The following is a 24,014-nucleotide window of genomic DNA, read 5'->3' as shown; positions in this document are numbered from 1 at the left end:
ATTAATCCCTGGAAAATTATAGACACTTAATAAGGGATTTTTCATTCATTTATACATTTATGAATTCCTCTCTCTGGACACATGGAGAAGTTTATGTCTGCTCTTCTGGTGGGCTTACATAAGAAATACTAATACTTTACTACAATTATCATTATTGTCATCTCTTAGTCTGAAGAAATCTGTTATCTTGTCTCTGGTGTTTATTCTTGGTTTCTTTGAAGCTGTATAAGTGCTACCTACAAAAGAATAGTTTCTTTTCTTTTTTTCCTTTCTTTCTTTCTTTTTCTTTTTGGAGGTCAAATGGGGTTAAGTAACTTACCCAAGGTTACATGGCTAGATTTTTTGTGTGGGTGTTAAGTGTCTGAGGATGGAACCGAACTTGGGTCCTCCTGACTCTGGGGCCAGCACTTTACTCACAGAGTCACCTAACTGCCCCTAGATGATTTTCTTAACCTCTCAATTGTTACTATTCCCTCAAGATGTTTTGTAATTTTACTTTGTGTTTGCTGTGTGTGTGTGTGTGTTTCTTTCTCTAAAGTGCAGATTTTAATATGTAACACACACTAAACACATATAATCTCCAGGATAAAATACAAAATCTGATGCTCAAAATCTGTTAAAATCTAATTTCTTCCCCATTTCTTCTTTCTCACTGCACCTCACTTCTCAACACATACTCTTTGATTCAATGACAAAGGCCTCCTTGCTGTTCCCCCAATTACATGCTCCATCTCATGATGCTGGGCATTTGCTGTACCTGCCCCACCCCATCCTCTGAATTCTCTCCTTCTCATCCCTCACTCTTGACTTCCCTGGCTTCTTTCAAGTACCAATTAAAACTTTCTACATGAAGCCTTTCCCAATTCACCTTAATTCTAGTGTCTTCTCCAAATGATTTCCCATTTATCCTTTTCATAGCTTCTTTTTACATATTTGCTTGTTGTCTCTCCTATTAGTTTGTGAGTTCCTTGAGGGCAAGATTTATCTTTTGCCTCTTTTTCTGTACCCTGTGCTTAGTTAAATGCCTGGTGTGTACATAGGATGCATCTGATGAATGTTTATTGACTGACAGAGAAATAAAGATAACCAAAACTTCTAAACAAAGGATCATTACTATTTAACTTCTCCAAATTTCTATAAAACTTCAGTATCTAACTGTTTCAACATTGCTATTCTTTTGTAATTTTATTTAATGTTGCTTTGAAAGTTTTTTTATATATAACCATTTTTATTCATAACAATTTTGGGTTATATAGTCAGCAATGAGATTTTGGACCAAAATTTATGATTATTTTCACAACAGTTTGAACAGTATATGTCACAATGCCTGACCTATTATAGGTCCTTAATAAATAATTCTTAATTTATTAAACTACAAGATTCCTTTCCCAAATATTGTATAAGCTTGGTATTTCACTTTTGATGATATTTATCTGTGATTTCCTAATGCTAACAGCTTTGAGTTTCATTGTTTGTAATTATTTTTCCCAATTTGATTAGTATATATGTGGAGTAGGGGCCGCAAAATTGGTTTAATTTCATTTCTTTGATTATGAGAGGTTGAGTATTTTCAAGTGATTATTAATTACTCCTTTAAAAATAGACTCGATATCTTCAAGTCAATTTATATTTATTTTCTTCTTTAAAAAAGCTTGCAAAGAAAGTGCAATAGGCATAATTAGCCTGATTTTTCTCTCTTTTTTATTTTTTAGTTTACATCATTCATTTCCACAAGATTTTGTTACAAATTTTCTCCCAATTTTTTCACTACCCACTACCCCAAAAAAGCAATCCCACTGAATATTCCCTCCCCCAATCTGCTCTCTCCCATATCTTCCCCCATCCCCACTCCGACTTTCCAGTAGGGCATGGTGGATCTCTATGCCCCAGTGCCTGTATATCTGTATATTTTATTTCCCTGTTGCATGTAAAGTAATAGTAATAATAGCATGTGTGTGTGTGTGTACAACATTTTGGTTTTAAATCTTTGAATTTCAGATTCTTTCCCTTCCTCCCTTGTCACCCAATCTTACTGGGAAGATAAGCAATTCAATATAGGTTGTGTATGTGTAGCTAAGCAAAACATTTCCATAGTTGATATATTGTGAAAGATTCACGATATTTCCTCCATCCCATCTGACACCCTGCTTTGTCTATTTTCTACTTTAATGCTGTCCCTTTCCAAAGTGTGTGCTTCCAACTTCCCTTCCCCCCAGCCTGCCCTCCCTTCCATTATCTCCCCACTCATCCCCCTCCCCCCTACTCTCCTTTAGGGTGAGATACAGTATTTCGTGTATGTCATTCCCTCCCTTAGTCAAATTCAATGAGAATAGGGTTGACTCCCGTTTGCCTTCTTGTTCTTCCCCTCAGTTGTAACAGTTATCCCTTGCCTCTTCTATATTAGATAATTTAACACATTCTGTCTCCCCCAATCTCCTCTCATTATCTTCCTCTCTCAACTCTTAATTTCACCTTTTAAGTATCATCCCTTCCTATTCAATTGGTCCTGTGCCCTCTGTCTATGTATATCTGTAAACATATACACACACTCACATATATATTCATACACCCATATCACTCTTCTATATAGACATATATATGTATGTATGTGTAGATATATATGTATGTATGTATGTATATGTATGTATGTATACACACATAAATAGTTCTATTCCCTTCAACTATTCTCATAGTGAGAAATGTTTCATAAGTTAAAATTATTGTTTTTCCATGTAGGGATGTAAATAATTTGACTTTGATAAGTTCCTGATAATTTCTTTTCCCTGTTTGCCTTCTGTTATAGGAATGTAAAATTTTACGATCTTCCCTGCACCTAGGCTTAAGTGCACCTGGAAACTGTGATGGGAGGATTGTTTCTCAGGAGATACTTTATGATTGGGCAGTGTGGTCACGAGGGTTGTTACATTATCTGAGCCAGGAGAAGGCCATATAAAACCTGTTGTGAGACTTTTTTGGAGGGCTCATTTTGAGAAGTGTTGTATGATTTGACCAGATGACACACTGGGCAGCCATTGAGAGCCCCCCAGCTTTGAAAACCCAGATGTTGATGCTTCCCTCTCTGGTAACTGTGATTAGGTATGGATGTATGTAATGCTTGGACAGTTTGGAATCCTGTCTGCTGAAATGTTTCTCTGTCTTGTAACTTCTGCTTGTAACCTGTGTATACTCTGAAGTTCCAGGTGCTGACCATTTTCCTCTGAACTAGGTAAATGATGTATATATATATATACATATATATAATTAAATCAAGATTAACTCATTTTGAGTTGTTTTCCTTTCGAAAAGCAGATCTAAGAACCTGTGTTGGCAGCCATCCTGGGGATGCCGGGGTGCTTGCTGCTACACCTTCTCATGCTTTTCTTGCTTCTTGTATCTGAATGTTAAATTTTCTATTCAAGACTGTTTTTTTTTTTTCATCAAGAATGCTTGAAAATCCTCTATTCCACTGAATGACCATATCTTACCCTGAAACATGATACTCAGTTTTACTGGGTAGGTGATTCTTGGTTTCAATCCCAGCTCCTTTTCCCTCTGGAATATCATATTCCCAGTCCTTTAATCCCTCAGTGTAGAAGCTGCCAGATCCTGGGTTATCCTGATTGTGTTCCCACAATATTCAAATTGTTTCTTCCTGGATGCTTGTAATATTTCCTCCTTGATCTGGGAATTCCAAAACCTGGCTATAATTTTCCAAGGAGTTTTCTTTTGGGGATCTTTTTCAGTAGGTGATCAGTAGATTCTTCAACCTCTATTTTGTTGTCTGGTTCTAAAACACCAGGGCAATTTTCCTTGAGAATTCCTTGAAGGATGATTTCTAGGTTCATTTTTTGATCATGACTTTCAGGTAGTCCAATAATTTTTAAATGATCTCTCCTGGATCTATTTTCCAGGTCAGTGGTTTTTTGAATGAGATATTTCATATCGCCTTCTATTTTTTTTTCCATTTTTTTGAATCTGTTTAATAGTATCTTGATTTCTCATAAAGTCACTAAGCTTCCATTTGCTCCAATCTAATTCTAAAGGAAAGATTCCCTTCAGTGGACTTTTGAGATTCATTTTCCATCTGGAAAATTTGGATTTTTAAGGCATTCTTCTCCTCATTGCCTTTTTGAGCCTTTTTTGCCTATTGTCTATTTTTAAGGTGTTATTTTCTTCAGTCAAGTTGTTGACTCTCATTTTAAATTTTCTTGCATCGTTCTCATTTCTCTCCCCAATTTTTCCTCCACTTCTCTTATTTGGTTTTCAAAATCCTTTTTACACTCCTCTATGGTCTTTAACCATCTCATATTTTTCTTGGAAACTTTTGTTGCAGGAATTGTGATTTTGCTGTCTTCCTCCTATTCCATGCCTTGACCATTTTTGTCCCCAAAATAGGTGTCTAATATAAGATTGCTCTGCTTGCTTTGCTTCCTTTTTTGGCTCATGTTGCCACTCAGTTATTTGACTTTTGAGTCTTTTGCCACAGTAGAACTTTGCCAGCAGTTGAGGGGAGTTTTGTCCCAAATGGCTGTGGTTTTCTCAGCTGCTGGGGGTTTAATTGAGTGCCCTCGCTGAAGCCTCAACACACTCTGGCAAACTGTTCTCGCACCCTTGGAACTCTACCCTAAGCAGAGATCCAGATTCAAGCAGGTTAGAACAAGAGTGATTAGTCCTCAAACAGGTGGCTTGGTCCTCCTACAATATGCAGGCCAGGAATTTTGAAGCAGCATGGCCATGGATCCTCAGCTCCTTCTTGCCCTGGGGGCAAAGGCCAGACTACACTCCTAAACTCCCTGTTTTGGCAAAGTCTACACTGACCTCTCACTTTGCCTTTGTCATCTATGGGTTGATAATTCTGGAAACCACCACAACTGCTGGTGATCTGAAGTCCCTACAGCCACGGACTTGTCAGGCCTCCCTGAGGCTAAAACCTCATGCTGTGCTTTGCATGGGCCTGGTCTTGGCTCCCAGAGGGCTGCGCTGGTCATCTCCTGCTGGCCTAATGCTCTGTCTTTAGGGGGAGGGTAGCTTCTCTCTGTCATTTTGTGGGTTCTGTAGCTCCAAAGTTTGTCTGCAGTCATTTTTTACATGAATTGGAGGAGGTGGAAACACGAAGCCCATGGAAGTCGTGTTTCTGCGCTGTCATCTTGACTCTACTCTGCCATCTTGACACCTCTCCAATTATCCGGATTTTATAGATGGTGAACTTGTAGTACAGAGAATGGAAATAACTTGCATAGGCTTAAATTAGTAGTAAGTATCAGGCAGGTATAAACCCTGGCCTTCCCAACTTCACATTCAGTATTTTTCAATAGATTATCCTGCTCACATGCATTTCTACTGAACTGATATTAAAAAGTTTAAAACAAACAAACAAAAAAAAAAAACAGTGGTTCTATTTTTTGAAAAAATCATGTCATCTTTCTTGAAAAAAATCTGATGGAAAGAATGGGGTTCTCTTTTTGTTTGTTTGTTTTTGTTTGTTTTCTATGAAGGCCTACATCCTGTTTTTACAATAAATAGTTATAGAAGAAAAAAATGCACTTTGTGCTGGAGAAAATGATTAATGTTTTCTTTTAAAATCTTAGTCTGTGATGGGTAGACTTACCTTAAGAATTCAGAGACAGATATTTTGACAATGAGGGTCTTGAAATTAAGAATACATAATTAAAGCAACTCTGAGTTACTACCTCACACCTGTAAGATTGGCTAATATGGCAGGAAAAGGAAAATTATAAATGTTGGATGATATGTGGAAAAATTAAAACTTGAATGCACCATTGGTAAAATTTTGTGCTGATTCAACCATTCTGGAGAGCAATTTTGGAACTATGCCCAAAGGGTTATAAAAAAAAATGAATACCTTTTGACTAAGCAATACCACTACTGGCTCTGTATCCCAAAGAGACTAAGAATAAAAAAAGAAAAGGACTTATTTGTACAAAGATATTTACAGCAACTCTTTTAGTGGTTGCAAAGTATTGGAAATTGAGGGTAGGTCCATCAGTTGGGAAATGACTGAACAAATTGTTGCATATGATGTTCTTTTTTTATTATTTATTTTTTTAAGCACCTGGGGTTAAGTAACTTGCTCAAGTTTACACAGCCAGTTATTTCTGGGTGTGGTACTAAGTATCTGAGCCCAGATTCGATCCCCAGGTCATCCCAACACTGGGTCCAGTGCTCTTACTTTCTGAGCCACCTGGCTGCCCCGGCATATAATTTTCATGGCATACTATTTTGGTTTAATAAATGATGAACAGTTTACTCTCAGAAAAATGTGAAAAGACTTACATGAACTGATACAGAGTGAAAAGAGCAGAAATAGGAAAATATTGTATGCAGTGAAAGCAATATCATATTATGATCTACTATGAATAACTTAGACATTCTTATCAACACAATGATCAAAGACAGTTCTTTAGGAATTATGATGAAATGTGCTGTACATCTCTAGAGAAAGAACTTGAAAATACTGAATTCAGATCAAAGATATTTTTTCTTTATTTTTATTGTTTTTTGTCTGTGTTTTCTTTCACAGAATACTTGAATAGAAATGAGTTTCGTGTAACTATACATGTATAACCTATGTCAAATTATTTGCTTTCTCAATGAAGGGGGAGTGAGGGAGGGAGATAATTTGGTACTCAAAATTTGAAAAACAAATTGATTTTTTTTGCGTGTAATCAGGATAAAATAAAATAAATAAAAAATCTGAGGAGGGAGAGAGAGAGAAAGAGAGAAACTAAAACTTTATACACATTCATGAGAATTTGGGTATTACAACTGAATTGGTATGGAAAGGAATGATATTTCTCCAGTTGTGTTCCTTCTGAGCCAAAGTTCTGACATACAGTTTCCATTCTCCTCTTTATATTTTATTAATATACTTGATAACATGTAGAGGGCAAGTACTGAGCCAGTCCAGTCATGGGTAAAGTCTGGGTCAGGATTTCCCTAGTGCCCACTCCTTGTGAGGGCTCATTGTTGCTCAGATAGGCTTACCATCTGTCCTTGATTAGCAAGGGAATAGGATGTGATTATTGAGAAGTTTTTACTGCTACGTGATCATATGTGCGCACAATGGAATAAAGTACTAAGAGGCAGAATACAAGGTGTAATCACTTTTGCTACTAGTATATAAACCCTTACCCTCAGATAAATAAATGTACTTCCTTAGACAGCTTCCCACCTGGCTCATTTCTCATCATTCCCACTCTCACATTTGACCTGCACCCCTGCAGTGTAGGCATCAATAACATATTTGATTTGCTAAGAAGTAGGCCCAATATGAGACTTTGTGCAAGGACTATGTGATTTACCAATTTATGTGTGTGTTTGTGTGTGTGTGTATGGGGTATTTCAAATTAGAGAAGTATATGTCTTTTATTAAAGATAATAATTTTAAAATTACAATTGCCATATTAGTAAAAATTGTAAAGACAACTTATACGTATTTACCTGGTTTCTGACCATCATGCTTGAGGGAAATATTGACTCTCCAAAGAGCTGCTACTAAACTCCAGCTCTGTGAAATAAATTGTGAATTTGTGAATGAGGCAAAATATAAATCTATCCCATAGGCTTGACAGGCATCATGAATATTGTGATTTAGCTCCTTAGTTTCCACTTTAGAAATTTGCTTTTGTGCAATCTGAATTTCTAACTAAAATTGATTTATCATTCATTTAGTTAGATATTACATTGTTAATGTAAAAGCATTTTACCATCTCTTAAATAAAATTTCTGTAAGTTTATGAAATAATTCAATGTTATACTTCAAATTAATGACTCCTTATTTAGACAAAATAGAAATATTCTAATGTTTTTGTCCCAACTAATTATGAAAAAGGGAACCTGTTTAGTTTTCAAAACAAAATGCATGAATACATATTGCTTTTGTATTTTAATTGCAGATACATTGAAATGTACATGGCAACATTAGTCTATTGTATATATTTTATGAAAGAGAATTTATATATTTTATTATAAGGCTAAATTGCTTAGATGTTTGGAGGGGGGGTCATTTTCTTGTAAATTTTTTAGTCCCAGCTGCTTCTTCTTATTAATGAAACCATCATAAGTAGGAGTCTATGTAAAAATGTAGTGTAAATATAAAACAAAATATGTAAGAAAAAATGAATGAAAAGAACCCACAAAGAGATATATCTGGGCCATGAATGAGGGTGAAGGTGATCTTTCAGCTGATATTAAAGTTTAACCCTTTCACTGGAAAACAAAAAACATGCACATTAGATATATAAATTATGCAATTTCAACTCCTACCTCAATAGTCAATAGAGAAGATAATGATAAGGCACTTTTTTTGAATCTTACAAGTGATTTCTGGACATACCAGAATCCTGGGACAAATAGAGAATTCATGCTACTCATTTTTTTTTTCTCTGTCAGAACAATTGTGGACAAAAGATGCTTCCCCAAGAGAATAAAAAGAATTGAGTGATGATGTTAGAGTCTTTCTGTGACAATAGAAAAAGGCATGAAATTGAGGGCAATTGAATTCTTCATGAGATTCTTTCATGAACAATGAATTTATTTCTAGTTAGAACTTATAAAACAATGTTAACCAACTCTGTTTTCCATAAAAGCTGTAGATAAAACTTCACTCAGGAGCTCTGAGCCACTTAGGCTCCAATAGAATAAATGTCACTTACATTGCTTGTATATATTATTTCCCAGTTTCATGCAAAAACAATTATTAACATTCATTTTTTTAAACTTTGTTTAACAAATTCTTTCCCTCTCCACCCACTCTCATTGAGAAGGCAAGCAATTCAATATAGATAATACGTGTGTAGTTACGCAAAACACTTTCATTATAGTCATGTTGTTAAAGATTAATAATATTTCCCTCCATCCCATCCCACCCCCATTTATTCTATTCTCTTCTTTGACCCTGTCTCTACTCAAAAGTCTTTGCTTCTGATTACCCTTTCTTCCCATTTTCCCTCCCTTCTCTCATCCCCTCCTTATCCCCTTTCCCTTTCTTTCATATTATATTACGTTTCATTAGGTTATGTTATTTTATATATCATACTACATTATATTATACTATTTTATACTATCTTATATTATCTTATACTATGTTATGTTGTGTTATGTTCTGTTATGTTGTGTTACTTTGTGTTATGTTATGTGTTGTTATGTTATATGATATAATATTACATTACATTACATTACCTTGCTGGACCTCTTCTCATGTCACCTCACATCACCCCATTCACATCACCTCACCTCACCTCACATCACATCACATCACATCACATTATATGATATGATGATATGATGTGATGTGATGTGATATGATATTAGGCAGATGATATAGGTGAGTTGACTATAAAGGGATAATATCTAAAAAATAAAATTAAGCAATGAGAGAGGAATGTAATGGGAGAAGGAGTAAGGGAAAGTTAGAAGCGGGTAAATTATCTTACATAAAAGAGGCAAGAGAAAGCTTTTATAATGGAGGGGAAGATTAGGGAGGTGAAAGGAAATGAGTCAACCTTACTTTCAAAAGATTTGGCTAACGGAGGGAATAACATAACACCCTATTGGGTACGGGAATCTATTTGACCCTACAGGAAGGTTAGAGGGAAGGGGATAAAAATAGTAGTGATGATAGAAGGGAAGACAAATTGGGGGAGGTGTAATCAGAAACAAACACTTTTGAGGAGGGACAGGGTCAAAGGAGAGAATAGAATAAATGGGGAGTGGAATAGGATGGAGGGAAATCTAATTAGCCTTTCACAACATGACTATTATGAAAGTGTTTACATGACTACACATGTACAACCTTTATCAAATTGCTTGCCTTTTCAATTTCCTGATTTGTCATAAAGTCATTGCTCCATTCTACTTTTTAAAGAATTATTTTCTTAAGCAAGCTTTTGGACTTCTTTTTTCATTTGGCAACTCTACTTTTTGAGGCATTCTTCCCTTCACTGGCTTTTTTGAATTCGTTTGCCATTTGGGTAAGTCCATTTTTAAGGTGTTATTTTCTTCAGTATTTTTGGTCTCCTTTAGCAAGCTGCTGATTTGTTTTTCATTATTTTCTTCCTTCACTCTCATTTATCTTCCCAAATTTTCCTCCACCCCTCTTACTTAACTTTCAAAATCCCTCTTGAACTCTTCAATAGCCTGTGACAAATTCAAATTTTTTTTGGAGACTTTGGATGTAGGAGCGTTGACTTTGTTGTCTTCTTCTGGTTGTATGTTTGGATCTTTGTCACCAAAGTAATATTCAATAGTCTGAATTTTTTCTGTTATTTTCTCATTTTCCCAGCCATTTACTTGACTCTGTAACTGCTTGTTATTAAGATAAGTCTCTGCTTCCAGTGTGGAGGTTGTATGTTCCAAATTTTATGGGTTTTGTGCAGTTGGTTTCAGAGATACTTCTAGAGACAGGTACATTTTAAGTTCTTCTATGGTGGTATGATCAAGAAAGGTGTTTACTCCTGTCATGTTCTAGGAGTGACCACAAACACATTTTTTTCTGCTTTGAACTGTGAAGAGAGTGTGCCTTCCACTGAGCCACAAGTTCTGCTATGCTGGTATTTTTTCTCACCCTTGGATTGCCACCTAGGACTGTGACACAGACCCAAGCATGGGCAAAGCAAGAGAATCCTGCCACAGCACCAGCAAAGAGATTCCTGAAATCCCCCTCTGATCAACTACTCAATCTCCCCACTGTCTGTGGTCCAAGAACAATGGGAACAGCCACTGCTGCTGCCAAGCCACCACCCTGGGGATGGGACCATACAGAACTGTTTTTTCAAGTCTAACAGATGTTTCCCATTGATCTTCTAAGTCATTTTTGGTGTTTGTGAGTGAAGTCTGGATATCACTACAGCTACCAGTGTTTCAGTTCCCTGAGACATGTTCTGGGTTTTCTGGGGCCTGTCTGTGCTTGCACTTTGTCCTGGACTGTGCTCCTCTCCCAGTCTGTATAATAGACACTTCCTGCAGACCTTCCAGGTTGTCTTGAGTTGAAAATTTGTTTCACTCTTTCATTTTGTGGGTGCTGCTGATCTAGAATTTGTTTAGAGTAATTTTTACTGATATTGAGGTGTTTGGGGGGAGAGCTCAAACAGGTACCTGCTTTTACTCTGCTATCTTGGCTCCCCCCAACCACTTTAATAAAAAAGGCAGTAGAGAAATAAAAAAAAATCAGCAGAAAGAAAAAATACATATAAAAAGCTAATGGTAACATGCACTGTTATAAATATATGAAAACTTTTCGTCCCATATGATTGAGAAGATTCTATTTATTTTTCTTTTTTTGAGATCAAACATTCCATTTACAATTTTGCATCATTCATGTTTGATTCTTTGGTGAGGATTGTTCTTTCCATCTGCAGTGTTCTAGTCACTATTAAAATCATCTGTTTAACCCTGTTTAATTCATTTTTCATCTACTCATTTAAATTTTTCTGTTCTCTATTCATTATATTTGCAGTTTCTTATAATACAGTAATAGTATTCCATTGCATATGTATATCCTATTTTATTTAGACATTCCTCAATAATGTACATCTTTTTTATTTATAGATCTTTGTTACTAAAAAATGCTGCTCTAAATGTTTTGGTATGTATGAATCATTTATTTTAGGGAATGACCTTCATTAGTTGTACCTATGTGATAGTAATGGCAATTAAAGATTCCCCTGTATTGGCTTGGTTTTCAAACTGATTGTGTTAAAACCCAGAGCTTGTTAATCCCACCTGTGGGATGGACTTGTTGATGTGAAAAGAAAGTCCTGAACTGGGAGGAGCTTTGTGACATAGATTTGGAGAGACAAGAGAGAGGCAGAAGAACTTTTTGGAAGCAGCACCTCGTGGAGGCAGAGAGAGAGACTGAGAAGGATTGCTGGGGGCCACTTTGAATTGCCCTGGACTTTTGAGACCTGCCCCCTGAGTTGCCAAGGACAGAGGAGACATGGCTGTTTTGCTGGTACTTTGTCTGTCTGTTTTGATGTTGTTTTGCCAGATTTGTCCACTGGTGAAAGACAGTCCTGTTGTTGAAGAAGTCCTGGAACCTGGCTTTTGGTTAAGAAGCCCTGAGACTGTCCTGCAGACAGAGAGTGAATACTGTCCACTGGTGAAGGACAGTGCTGTTGTTTCAGGGGTCTGGGAACCTTTCTGTTGGTTCAGCAGCCCTGAAGAAGGATTTTCTGGTTGTATGTTTACAGAAATCCTGGGAGAGGGTTTTGCTAATGTTTTCAGGGGTTCTAGGACTATTCTACAGACAGAGGATGAATTAATGAAGGGACTGGCAATGTATCTTGTGGCCTTGCTAAGCCTTGTCTCCCCAGGAGCTAAGATTGCTGAGAACTTGCCTCCTGTCAAGATGAAGAAAAGACCTCCATTTGGGTATTAAGTGCTGTGCTTAAACTTGTTGTAACTCTGGGGTAGATTCAATTGTGATCCAGGGGTGGGGAACTTTTGACCTTTTTGTGTTCTATGGTTGAACAAATGAATGTAATTTCCTTAGATTGGAAACTAATTTCCATTTGAGAAGAGGGGCTTTGTGGTGGACTAAATGAAGGTACAGCCTAGGGGTGGAGTAGTATTTAGAACAGAGACTTTGTAATTGATTGAATGATTGGAAGGTCCTGGGGTGGGGTAGTACTTGGAGATTATTTAATCACACTTAGTAAATGCTGTATTTGGAATGATGTCATGTTTTGACCTTCACTGAATAAAATGGGTGAGGAGCTCTAGCATGGCAAAGCTTGTAGTGGCCATAGAGAGGGAACCCACCTCATAACTCTAAGAATAGTTGCACAAAACCCCAGAAATTAGGGACACAGCTATCTCCATTCTGGAAGCAGAGTTCTACCATGGCAATGAGCTCAAAAGTCATGTAATTGGCTGGCAAGATAAGCAAACAGAAGAAAGACAATCTGACTATCGAATCTTTTTTGGGGGACAAAGAGGATCAAAAGAAAGAACCAAAGGAAGCAACAAAGTCAAAACTTCTGCCAACAAAAGTCTCCAAAAATATAAATTCATCTCAGGCCATGGAGGAACTACAGAAAGAATTTCACAATCAAGTATTAGAAATAGAAGAAAAAATTGGGAAGATAAAGGAGTATGATGCAAGAAAATCAGGAAAATTGAGTCAACAGCCTTACTGAAGAAAATACCACCTTAAAAATAGACTAATTCAAATGGCAAAAGGGGCCCAAAAATCAATAAGGAGAACAATGCCTTAAAAAGCAGAATTAGCCAGACGGAAAAGGAATTTCAAAAGGTCACTGAAGAAAACAATTCCTTCAAAATTAGTTTGGAGCAAATGGAAGCTAAACACTTGATGAGAAATCAAGATTCTATAAAACAGATTCAAAAGAATGAAAAAAAAAATAGAAAGCAATGTGAAATAACTCACGGGGAAAACCACTCACCTGGAAAATAGATCCAGGAGAGACAATTTAAAAATTGTTGGACTACATGAAAGCCATGATAAAAAAAAAAAAAGATCCTAGACATCATCTTTCAAGAAATTGTCAAGGAATATTGCCCTGATATATTAGAACTAGAGGGCAGAATAGAAATTGAAAGAATTCACTAATTACCCCTTGAAAAAGATCCCCAAAAGAAAACTCCTAGCAATAATTTTGCCAAATTCCAGAGTTCCCAGAACAAGGAGAAAATATCATAAGCAGCGAGGAAGAAACAATTTGAGTAATGTAGAAACACAATCAGGATAACACAAGATCTAGCAGCTTCTATTTAAAGGGATTGAAGAATGTGGGATATGATATTCTGGAGGTCAAATGAGTTAGGAAAAAAAATAAGCATCATCTACCCTGAAAAACTGAGTATAATACTTCAGGGAAAAATATTGATATTCAATAAAATAGAGGACTTTCAAGCATTCTTGATGTAAAAATACCCCAGATAAATAGAAAATTTGACTTTTAAATAAAAGAAGTATGAAAAGGTAAACAAGAAAGAGAAATCATAAGGAACTTAATAAAGTTGAACTATTAACTTTCCTACATGGAAAGATGATGTTTGCAACTCATGAGATTTTTCTCAGTATGAGAATAGTTGCAGGAATTTTATATGTATTTATATGTATGTATAGGTGGGTGTATGTTTGTATGTATATATGTATGCACTTGTATAAATAGACAGAGGGCACAGACTGAGTTGAAAGTGAAGGGATGATGTCAAAAATGAAATTAATAGGTGAGAGGGGAATATATTGGGAGGAGAGGGGGAGAGATTGAATGGGATGGATTATCTAGAATCAAAGATGCAGGAGAAAGCTGTTAGAATGGGCTGAGGTAAGAGCAGGAAGATTCAACCTTACTCACATTGGATTTGACTTAAGGAGGGAATAACATACACATTCAAATGGGTATCTTACCGTGCAGGAAAGCAAGGGGGAAGGGGCTAAGAGAGGGGATGATAGAAGTTAGGGCAAATTGGGGGAGAGGGTGGCTAGAAGCAAACACTTATGAAAAGGAACAGGGTCAAAGGAGAAAATAGAATAAATGGAAGGCAGTATAGGATGGAGGGAAACATAGTTAGCATTTCACAATTTGTCTACTGTGGAAATGCTTTGCATTACTACACATGTATTACCTATATTGATTTGCTTATCTTCTCAGTGGGGGTGGGTGAGGAGGAGAGAAGGGAGAGAATCTAGAACTCAGTTTTAAAAACAAATGTTAAAAAATATATATGTTTTAATTTTCATCACCTTTGGTATTTTTAGACAGAAATTCTGTTATTTCACTTTTAAACTAATCTTTGTTGTTCTTGATATTTATTTTATTTTAGTAGTCCCTAAATATTAAGCCAATTTATTTAATTCATTTTCTTTCATCTTCTTGTTTATTACATTTATTTCATTTCTTGTATTTCTAACATATGGTGTTTTTACCAGTTGAAATATCTGCTCACTTTTAAAAATAATGGGTTATTTTAAATGCATCTTTTATTGAAGTTCATAGGGTTTTTTTTTTGTTTTTTGTTTTTTGCTTTTCATTCACTATTAGGCTAGGTTTGCATTGCTTGTCATTTTGTGTTGTTTCTTGATCTCCTTTGTTTTGTAGACTATTCAATTGTTTTCCCTTTTATGGTTTGATGGGTAGAGAATAGTCTCATGTCATTTCAATTTCCTTTCCTTTATATTTGGAGGTCTTTTCCCTTGTCACTTGGATAATTCTTTGTTTGTCATCTTTTTATTTTTATTTTTATTTGTTTGTTATCTTTAAGTAAAGTGTCTTTTGGCATTTGACATGCCAAATTGTTTTTTAGTTTTCTTTTGAAAGCAAGCTTTAAATTATTTTTGTTGCTATTTCTTTGTTATATTCAGAAGCTCTGGGAAGTTTTCATAAATTGTTTCTTACATTTAGGTATTTATATATTTTTTAATTGGCATGTTCTACTTTTGATTCTATAATGTTAAATTTGTTTCTATTTATCCTGTCTTCCAGAGCAATGTGTTTTGCTTGTGTTGAGATAATATTATTTTTAACATTATAGTTCTCTTTTTTTTTTGCTTTTCTTCTTCACTTCCACTTTGGCATATTTGCATTGCCAATTGACTACCTTCTCTTGCATGTCATTGGAAAGATTTATCAAAAGGGATTCAAATCTTTCTTCTTTGTTAATTATTTCTGTGGTACTGATCAAAATTTCTGCCATTTATTTTCTGCTTTAATACTACTTTTTTTTTACTTGAATCACTGAACCATTAAGATAGATTTTTAGGAATCTACATCATCTCATGTTTCATTAACTGGTGGCTTAATTTCCTTTGTTTTTCAATATTTATTTAAATACAATCATACTATTTTATTTCTCTTTTATTCATCTTCCCTTCTGATTTTATAATCTTATCTATCGATTTATCTGTTTGTGGTCTGTGTTTTTAATTCAACTTTATTCCACTAGAGATCTTTATTAGTTTTAATTTTTCCCATTATTCTTTCTTTCCCTTTCTACTCTGATGCATTTACAACTGTGGTCTGAAAAACTCAGAGCTATCTCAGCCTTCTCTCATATTGGTGAATTCACTTTTCAGTAGCTGATCTACACTGCAAGTAATTTGTGTGAAGAACAGGATTGGCTAGAGTTGAAAACCTGTAACCTTTTAAACCTAGCACAATTCCACAAAGTAGCTCCTGTCCTTGTTCTATCTTTTTACATAATATTAGAGTGAGTCAGTATCTGCCAATTTTGGGGTAAAGTTGGAGTACTTATATTGGGAATCTCTAAACCAAAGAATGTGGTAGGTATTGAATCTTGACCTCTTATACATGCACCTTTGAAGTGCACTGATATTATAACAGTGCTATGGGGCAAAATGTATGGGTAGAGACAGCAGCAGCACTAATCATCCTTCTTTGATAAGAGAGCACAAGGCATTGAATCAGTTTGTTATCTGTGTGCAGATGGAGTCTGGAGGGGATATGGTGCTGAGTGACCATTAGAATTAGATGTTAGAATTCTCTACACTTAATTCAAAGTCTATTATGTTGTTGGGCTTCTTATTGCAACTTGCTCTCTTCCTTTTGATGTAACTGCAATGGCTATGCCTATGAAGTGTAATTCCAGTAAAAAATTAATGGGCCATGGAGAAAAATGCCCAATGCTCTGTTTTTTTTTCATGTGATTTCACTGCATTTACCTATTTTTTTTCTAGATAATTGGGGTTAAATGACTTGTCCAGGGTCACACAGGGGCTGGATTTGATCTCAGGTACTTCTGACTCCAGAGGAGGTGATCTGTCCACTGCACCAACTACCTGCCCCATATTTGGCTTTGTTTTAAATAAAATGTGCATCTATATTTGATTAATTTGTGAATTTCATCATGGTGCAGTGATAGAGGTATTATTTTAGAGTCAGAGGACTATAATTTGATTGTTGGTACTGGTACTTATTATTCACGTAATATTTGATAAATTATTTAGCCTCACTAATCACTGTCCAGTTTCTGAATTTTGGTTCCTGTAATAACCTCTCATGAAACCATTTTTGTATAGAACATAGGAATGGACAGCACACCTCTAAGAAAATAACATATATTGCATATAATCTACTCCAAGAAAAATGAGATTGCAAATATAGTTTCATATTTTAATATTTTTTAGAGATAAATGGTATCTCTGCTGATGATACTTACAATTTCATCTTCTGTATTGGTTTGGCCAGTAGGGAATGTTGAAAATAAGGCCTCCTCTATAGAATCATTTTGGGCATGCACCAAATGACTAAGTGGGTTTCGAAAATCTTCTCTGGTGCAGATGGATAGCAAATGTACAAGATAAGATGCATGAAAGAACTTTATGCCTAGTACATCTTCTAATTAAGTAGAAGTCACTGAGCTACACAAAACTGGGGCATCAAAAGAGCTGTCGGTGTCAGCTTTCTAAAGTAATCCTTTTTATTATACTCGATACATGGTCATCCAGATGTGCTTAAAGACATTCAGTGAAAGAGAATCAGCTATTTCCCAAAATGTCCTATTCCATCCACTTAAATACCTCAAATTGTTAGGGATGATTATTACATATTAGGAATGTTTGACTGTTTGCTGAAATAACCTAGTACCTTTTCAACAAAGCAGCCTTTTAAATATATGAATACTGTCACCAAACAATTTAGTTTTCTATTCAAGATTGCATCAAACTGGAAAACAAAATATATAGAAGATAATCCACTATTGGAAAACTGAGCTTTGATTGCATGTATAATGTTGTAGATAGTACTTTTATAGATTATATACATGTATCATGGTTATAATGATAATTCCAATTTCTTTATGAGTCTTACCCTTGCAAAAACAAGAAAGTAAGCAACAGTTGTATTTTAAAAGTTGCAACACACGATTTCTGAGCCCCTCTTTTCCCTTTGGCAACCAGGTCTCATTCTGCCTCTTGAAAAGCACAAACTTTTCAACTCCAAATGTTCATTGAACATTTTTCTTCTATTACAGTTCCCTGTTTTCTCTTTCTCTCTTTCAAATCTACTTCTACCCCCTCAAGGCCTGCTCAGGGTCAGTGAATAGTTGGAAAGCATCTGATAAACTAATTCAGACTGAGTAGTTAAGTGCACCTCTGAAACCAAACTGAAACTATTTCTCTTTTCCATTAGTTACATACCAATTGTACCAGGGGAATACTACATTAAAAGAGAAGAAAATAAGTAGTCAGCAGTGCCACATGTGTATTTTACAGTGTTGTTAGAAAATTTCCTTTTTTATCTACTGTGTTTATGGTTGTCTGACTTGTGCTTGAAATAAACAAAGCTCTCTAAGTAACATTCACCACACCAATGAAGAGAATCAAAGTTGCCCTGAGGCTGCTGGTAAACTTTGCATATTGAGATAACTTGACATTAAGATTACACTGAAATCTCACCATTATTTTGATAATTTCTGGTTCAATATTTTTCTTTCCCTGAATATCTTTGTTTCTTCCAGCAGAAGGTAGCACAGTGGATAGAATGAGGATGAGCCTGGACACCTAAATTCAAATCCATCCTCAAATATGTACCAGCTGTGTTACCTTGGCAAATCCCTTGATATCTGTCTGTCTGTTTCCTCAACTCTGAAATGGAAATAGTAATAGCAGCTACTTCATAAACTTGTTGTGAGGATCAAAGGTGATATTCATAAAAAGTGCTTACCATAGTGCCTGGTACATAATAGGCCCCATGTAAATGCTTAGTCTCTTCCCTTCCTTTTCTACTAAAATTGTGCTCCAATTATTCCACTTGGCATGAATCCTGGGTGCTTGAAAGTAAAATGCTGTGTGGTTGGTTATGGTAAGTTTTTAGCATTCATTCAGTCATAAGCTCTTTTCTTCAATAATTACCCTAGCTAGGTTGTAAGATAATCATTACAATGTAAATTACCAAATGATGTGATTTTTCAGTCATGGAAGTCCTCTAAGGCCTTATGAGGTTGTAATTATTTCAATAAGAGTTTTAATCAGAGAAGTAAAACCAAAGATCCTCGTAGTAATGTTTACAAATCTCAAATTCTTAAATTAGTTTGGATTTAGATTGGATTGGTCATGAAGTAGATTCACTATGGTAATGAAACTGTTTGAAAATAACTCTTTCAAGGAGTGTTTTGTTTTTTTTTTCTGGGTGGATTCAAGATGGAGGAGTAGAAACAGGACTTCCACAGGGCTTCCATTCCCACCTGCTCCAATTCATGTAAAAAAATGACTCTAAACAAACTTTGGAGCTATAGAAACCACAAAATGACACAGAGAAGCTAACCTCCTGCTGAAGACAGCCTGGCAGGCCATGAGGAAGCATCCACACAGCGTGTTGGGAGCAGAGCCAAGCTCCAGGCGAGCCTGAGGTTTTAGCCTCAGGGCATCCACAGCCAGTCACTGGCTGGAGGGACTTCAGATCACCAACAGGAGTGGCAGTTTCCATAAATATTAACCCATTGATGCTAAAGACAAAGTGAAAGGTCAGTGCAGTGTGGACTTTTGGAGCTGGGTGTTCAGGAGTGCAGACTGGCCTTGGCCCCTGGGGAAGAAGCAGCTGAGGCATGGCGGCTGTCCAGCCACTGCCACATGGCTGCTACACAGCTCCTGGTCTGCACATTGTAGGGGAATCAAGCCAGCAGTCTGAGGGGTAACCACTCTTACTTTAACCTGCTTGGATCTGGATTACTGTGTAGGGTGGAGGTCCTGGGGTGGATGACCAGTTTGTCAGAGCAATTGGAGGCTTCAGAGAGGGCATGCAACTAATAGCTCCAGAAGCTTTGAAAACCCCAGCCATGTGGGACAAAGCTCCCCTCTCTGGAAGCAGAGTTCTACTGTGGGGAAAAGAACAAAAGTCAGGTAATTGATTGGGAACATGAGCAAACAAAGGAGGCAAAGCAAGCACATCACTCCTACGTTGGATTCCCTTTTTGGTGACAAAAAGGATTAGGATATAGAACAAGAGAAAGACATGGAAGTCAGAACTCCTGCTCCAGAAGCTTCCAAGAAAAAAAAATAAGCTTATACAGCCCATAGAGGATCTTTAAAAGTATTTTGAAAATGAAATAAGAGAAGCGAAAGAAAAATCAGAAAGAGAAATGAGAATGATGAAAGAAAATCATGAAAGGAGAGTCAACAACCTGACTGAAGAAAATAACACCTTAAAAATAGACTAAGTCACATAGTGAAAGAGGCTCAAAAAAGGCAATGAGGAGAATTATGTCTTAAAAGCCCAACTTGCCAGATGGAAAAATAATTTCAGAAGCTCACTGAAGAGAATCATTCCTTCAGAATTAGATTGGAGTAAATGGACACTAGTGGATTTATGAGAAATCAAGATGTGGTTAAACAGATCCAAACAAATGAAAGAATAGAAGGCAATGTGAAATATCCCATGGGAAAAACCACTGACCTGGTAAATAGATCCAGGAATGATAATTAAAAAAAATATTAGACTACCTGAAAGCCATGATCAAAAAAATGAACCTAGAAATCATCCTTCAAGAAAATCTCAGGAAAACTGCCCTGATGTATTAGAACCAGAGGGCAAAATAGAGGTTGAAAGAATCCACAGATCACCTCTTGAAAAAGATCCCCAAAAGAAAACTCCTTGGAAAATTAAAGCCAGGTTATGGAATTCCCAGATGAAGAAGAAAATATTATAAGAAGCCAGAAAGAAACAATTTGAAAAATGTGGAAACACAATCAGGATAAGACAGGATATGGCGGCTTCTACACTGAGGACTTGAAGGGCTTGCAATATGATATTCTGGAGGTCAAAGGAGCTGGGAAAAAACCAAGGATCATCTACCCAGCAAAACTGAATATCATATTTCAGGGGAAAATATGGTGTTTCAATGGAATAGAGAACTTTCAAGCAATCTTGATAAAAAAAAAAACAAATTGAATAGAAAATTTGACATTCAGATACAAGAAGCAATAGAAGCATGAGAACGTAAACACGGAAAAGAAATCATAAATAACTTTTCAAAGTTGAACTTCTTACATGGAAAAAAAGATAATTGTAACTTATGAAACTTTTCTCATGAGAATAGTTGAAGGAAATTGAAATGTATATTTTATATATTTATATGTATGTATGTGTTCATACATATATGTCTATACAGGAGTGTATATGGGCATATGAATACATATGTGAGTATGTGTATATATGTGTACAGGTATACATAGAGGCCATAGGACAAATTCAGTAGGAAGTGATGATACTTAAAAGGTGAAATTAAGAGGTGAGAGAGGAATATAATGAGAAGAAATGGGGAGAGATAGAATGGGGTAAATTATCTCATACAGAAGAGGCAAGGGAAAACTGTTACAATGAAGGGGCAGAACAGGAAGGCAAAAGGGAATGAGTCAACCATCTTCTCGATCAATTTGTCTTAGGGAGGGAATGACACACACTAAACAGGGTATCTCACCTTACAGGAGAGTATGGGGTAAGGGAATGAGAGGTCGGGTGATGGAAGGAAGGTCAGGCTGGGGGTGGTAAGGGAAGTTGGAAGCATTCACTTTTCAAAAAGGACAGGATCAAAGTAGAGAATAGAAAAAAGTGTGGGATGGTATAGGATGTAGGGAAATATAGTCAGTCTTTCACAATATATCCACTATGGAAATGCTTTGTATAGCTACCTATGTACAACCTATATTGAATTGTTTATCTTCCCAGTAATGGTGGGTGATGAGGGAGGTAGGAAAAGAATATGGAATTCAAAGGTTTAAAATCAAATGTTTAATATATATATAATTATTATTATTGTTATTTTACATGTACCAGGGAAATAAGATATGCAGGCACTGGGGCATAGAGATCCCCTGTGCCCTACTGGAAAGTTGGAGGGGGCATGGGGGAAGATATGGAAGAGAACAGATCGGAGGAGGGGATATTCAGTGGGATTGCTGTTTTGGGGTTCTGGATAGGGAAAAATGGGGAGAAAATTTGTGACTCAAAATCTTGTAGAAATGAATGATGTAAACTAAAAAATAAAAATAAAAAATATTTTATCATATGTTTATGGTACAATTTTGACATATTAAATCATTAATGAAATTAATCCCCCAGGCTAAACCTACATAGAGAAAGTAAAAGCATTCTGTATTTTACCAAAGAATCTACTTCATCTGTGGTTTCTGTGTGTGTGTGTGTGTGTGAGACAAGATGTATAATTTCACTTATGTGTGTGTGTGTAGGAGAAGATGCATGCACATCTATCTGGATATACATATAATTCACCTCAAACCTGAGACCAGTGGTCAACATCAGTGTCAAAATCATCTTGTCAAAATTCTAGATCCAAATTATTTTGTTTGGAAATCTCATCTAGAACTTCAGTAGGGTGAAATTTTATGAAGTGAAAATTACAAGAGAAGGTTTTACTTAACATGTTTTACTTCTGCAATACAGCATGGTCAAAACAATCTGGGAGTAGAGTAGAATGGAATATTTCTATAAAGTAGTTTAAAAGGCCTTAGATTAAGCAAGCAACTATTTAGGAGAGAATATATCTTCCTTATTAATGGGGCATGTCAAATGGCTTTTCCAAGAACTTCAGAGAGTTTGGTAAGGTTGGGTGATTTATAGTTGACAGCATCGAAATGATGAATATTTAAAGTATAAAAATGTGATCCTTTTCTCCTTTTATTAGCTAATAATATAATCTGTATATTCCTTCAATAGGTTTGATTTCTTTTAAATCTCTCTATTGGTTTGCTCTTTAATTCTGCAAGATCTTGCCAGTTACTTTAAAGGATAATTAGTGAAATCTTTATTTTATCTTTTTTTTTTCTTTATGAGTCATTTGGCACCATCACATGAAATAATCTAATTGTAAAACATGAAAGGTAGTGCAGAAATGTGGTATAATCTTTCATCTGGATAAACATCCACTTCCTTAACACATAAGCAGTAATCATAATTCAGATTATTTTTCTGTAGTTCTTAAGATTACGGGCTAAATTAAATTTACATGATATTAGAGCTGGAAAATGCATCTGCCTGATCATCTTGTCTGACTATACATTTTAGAGATGAGTAATGGGAGTGTAGACTTGCCTAAAATCTTACATTGAGTAGCAGAAAAGTGACTAGATTCCAAATTTTTTGACTCATTGTTCATTTTTACTTCCAATGTCACACATTCAAACTAACATTATCCTTAGTCACAGTAAGGATAATAAATAATATACAGGGATAAGGACAAGATGTAAAAGTTTATTTATTAAAGGGAATTCCCATGTGAAGGATCTTCTTCTACAAACAGATGAGCCTCTTCTCTGCAATTTAAGTCTTAGAGAGCTGTCTATACTACTGTAGGATTAAATGGATTGCCAAGGTCAAATAGTATGAGTTAGAAGCTATACTTAAATCTAGGAATACTTGAGTACAAGGCCAAGTCTCTCTATACTATCCTAGTCTACCTATCATGTTTACTATTACTCTTCATAATTTGAAAGCTGTTTTTTCCCCCACAACTACTCTGTTCATAGGAAGTGAAAGTATTGCATTTTTTCAAAGGTGCCTCTCCCCTTTTCAAAGGATGGCCCTTTCTTCCACTAGAAACTTGTTGAGATTCATATCATCTGCATATACACTTTAAGATAATAAATAAGAAAACTTGACTGATGCTGGGAGATTGTATCACAGCTTAAAAAAAGTAGTGGTTTAATAAAGTCTACAATTTATCTAGATGTTTTTGATAATATGATCTCTGAAACTTTTTATTTTTTTTTAGTTGGAAAATGAGGCAAAAGCTTATGTCCTGTTTACAGTCAGACATGACTCCAAGCAAGGTCATAATCCAGCTTTGATCTAAGTCACTCCAAGTCTATGTCAATCACCCCATAAATATACCTGTGAAACTGAATTATGTGAATTATTTTAAATTGATTAATTCTGAGGAACTGTCTAAATTAGTGCAATGATTCAATAGTAAAGCCCTAGGTAAAATAAACTATGTTAGGTATAAAATTCCTTTATTTTGATGATTTAGACATTCTGGATAAGAGAAGAATGGTT

Source organism: Petaurus breviceps, unplaced genomic scaffold (genome assembly GCF_028583685.1).
Source record: "Petaurus breviceps papuanus isolate PSGF00001 unplaced genomic scaffold, PetGlider_PUasm1.0 40, whole genome shotgun sequence".
NCBI classification, from domain to species: domain Eukaryota; kingdom Metazoa; phylum Chordata; class Mammalia; order Diprotodontia; family Petauridae; genus Petaurus; species Petaurus breviceps.
The sequence above is the reverse complement of the archived record's forward strand: the minus strand, read 5'-3'. Positions refer to the sequence as shown.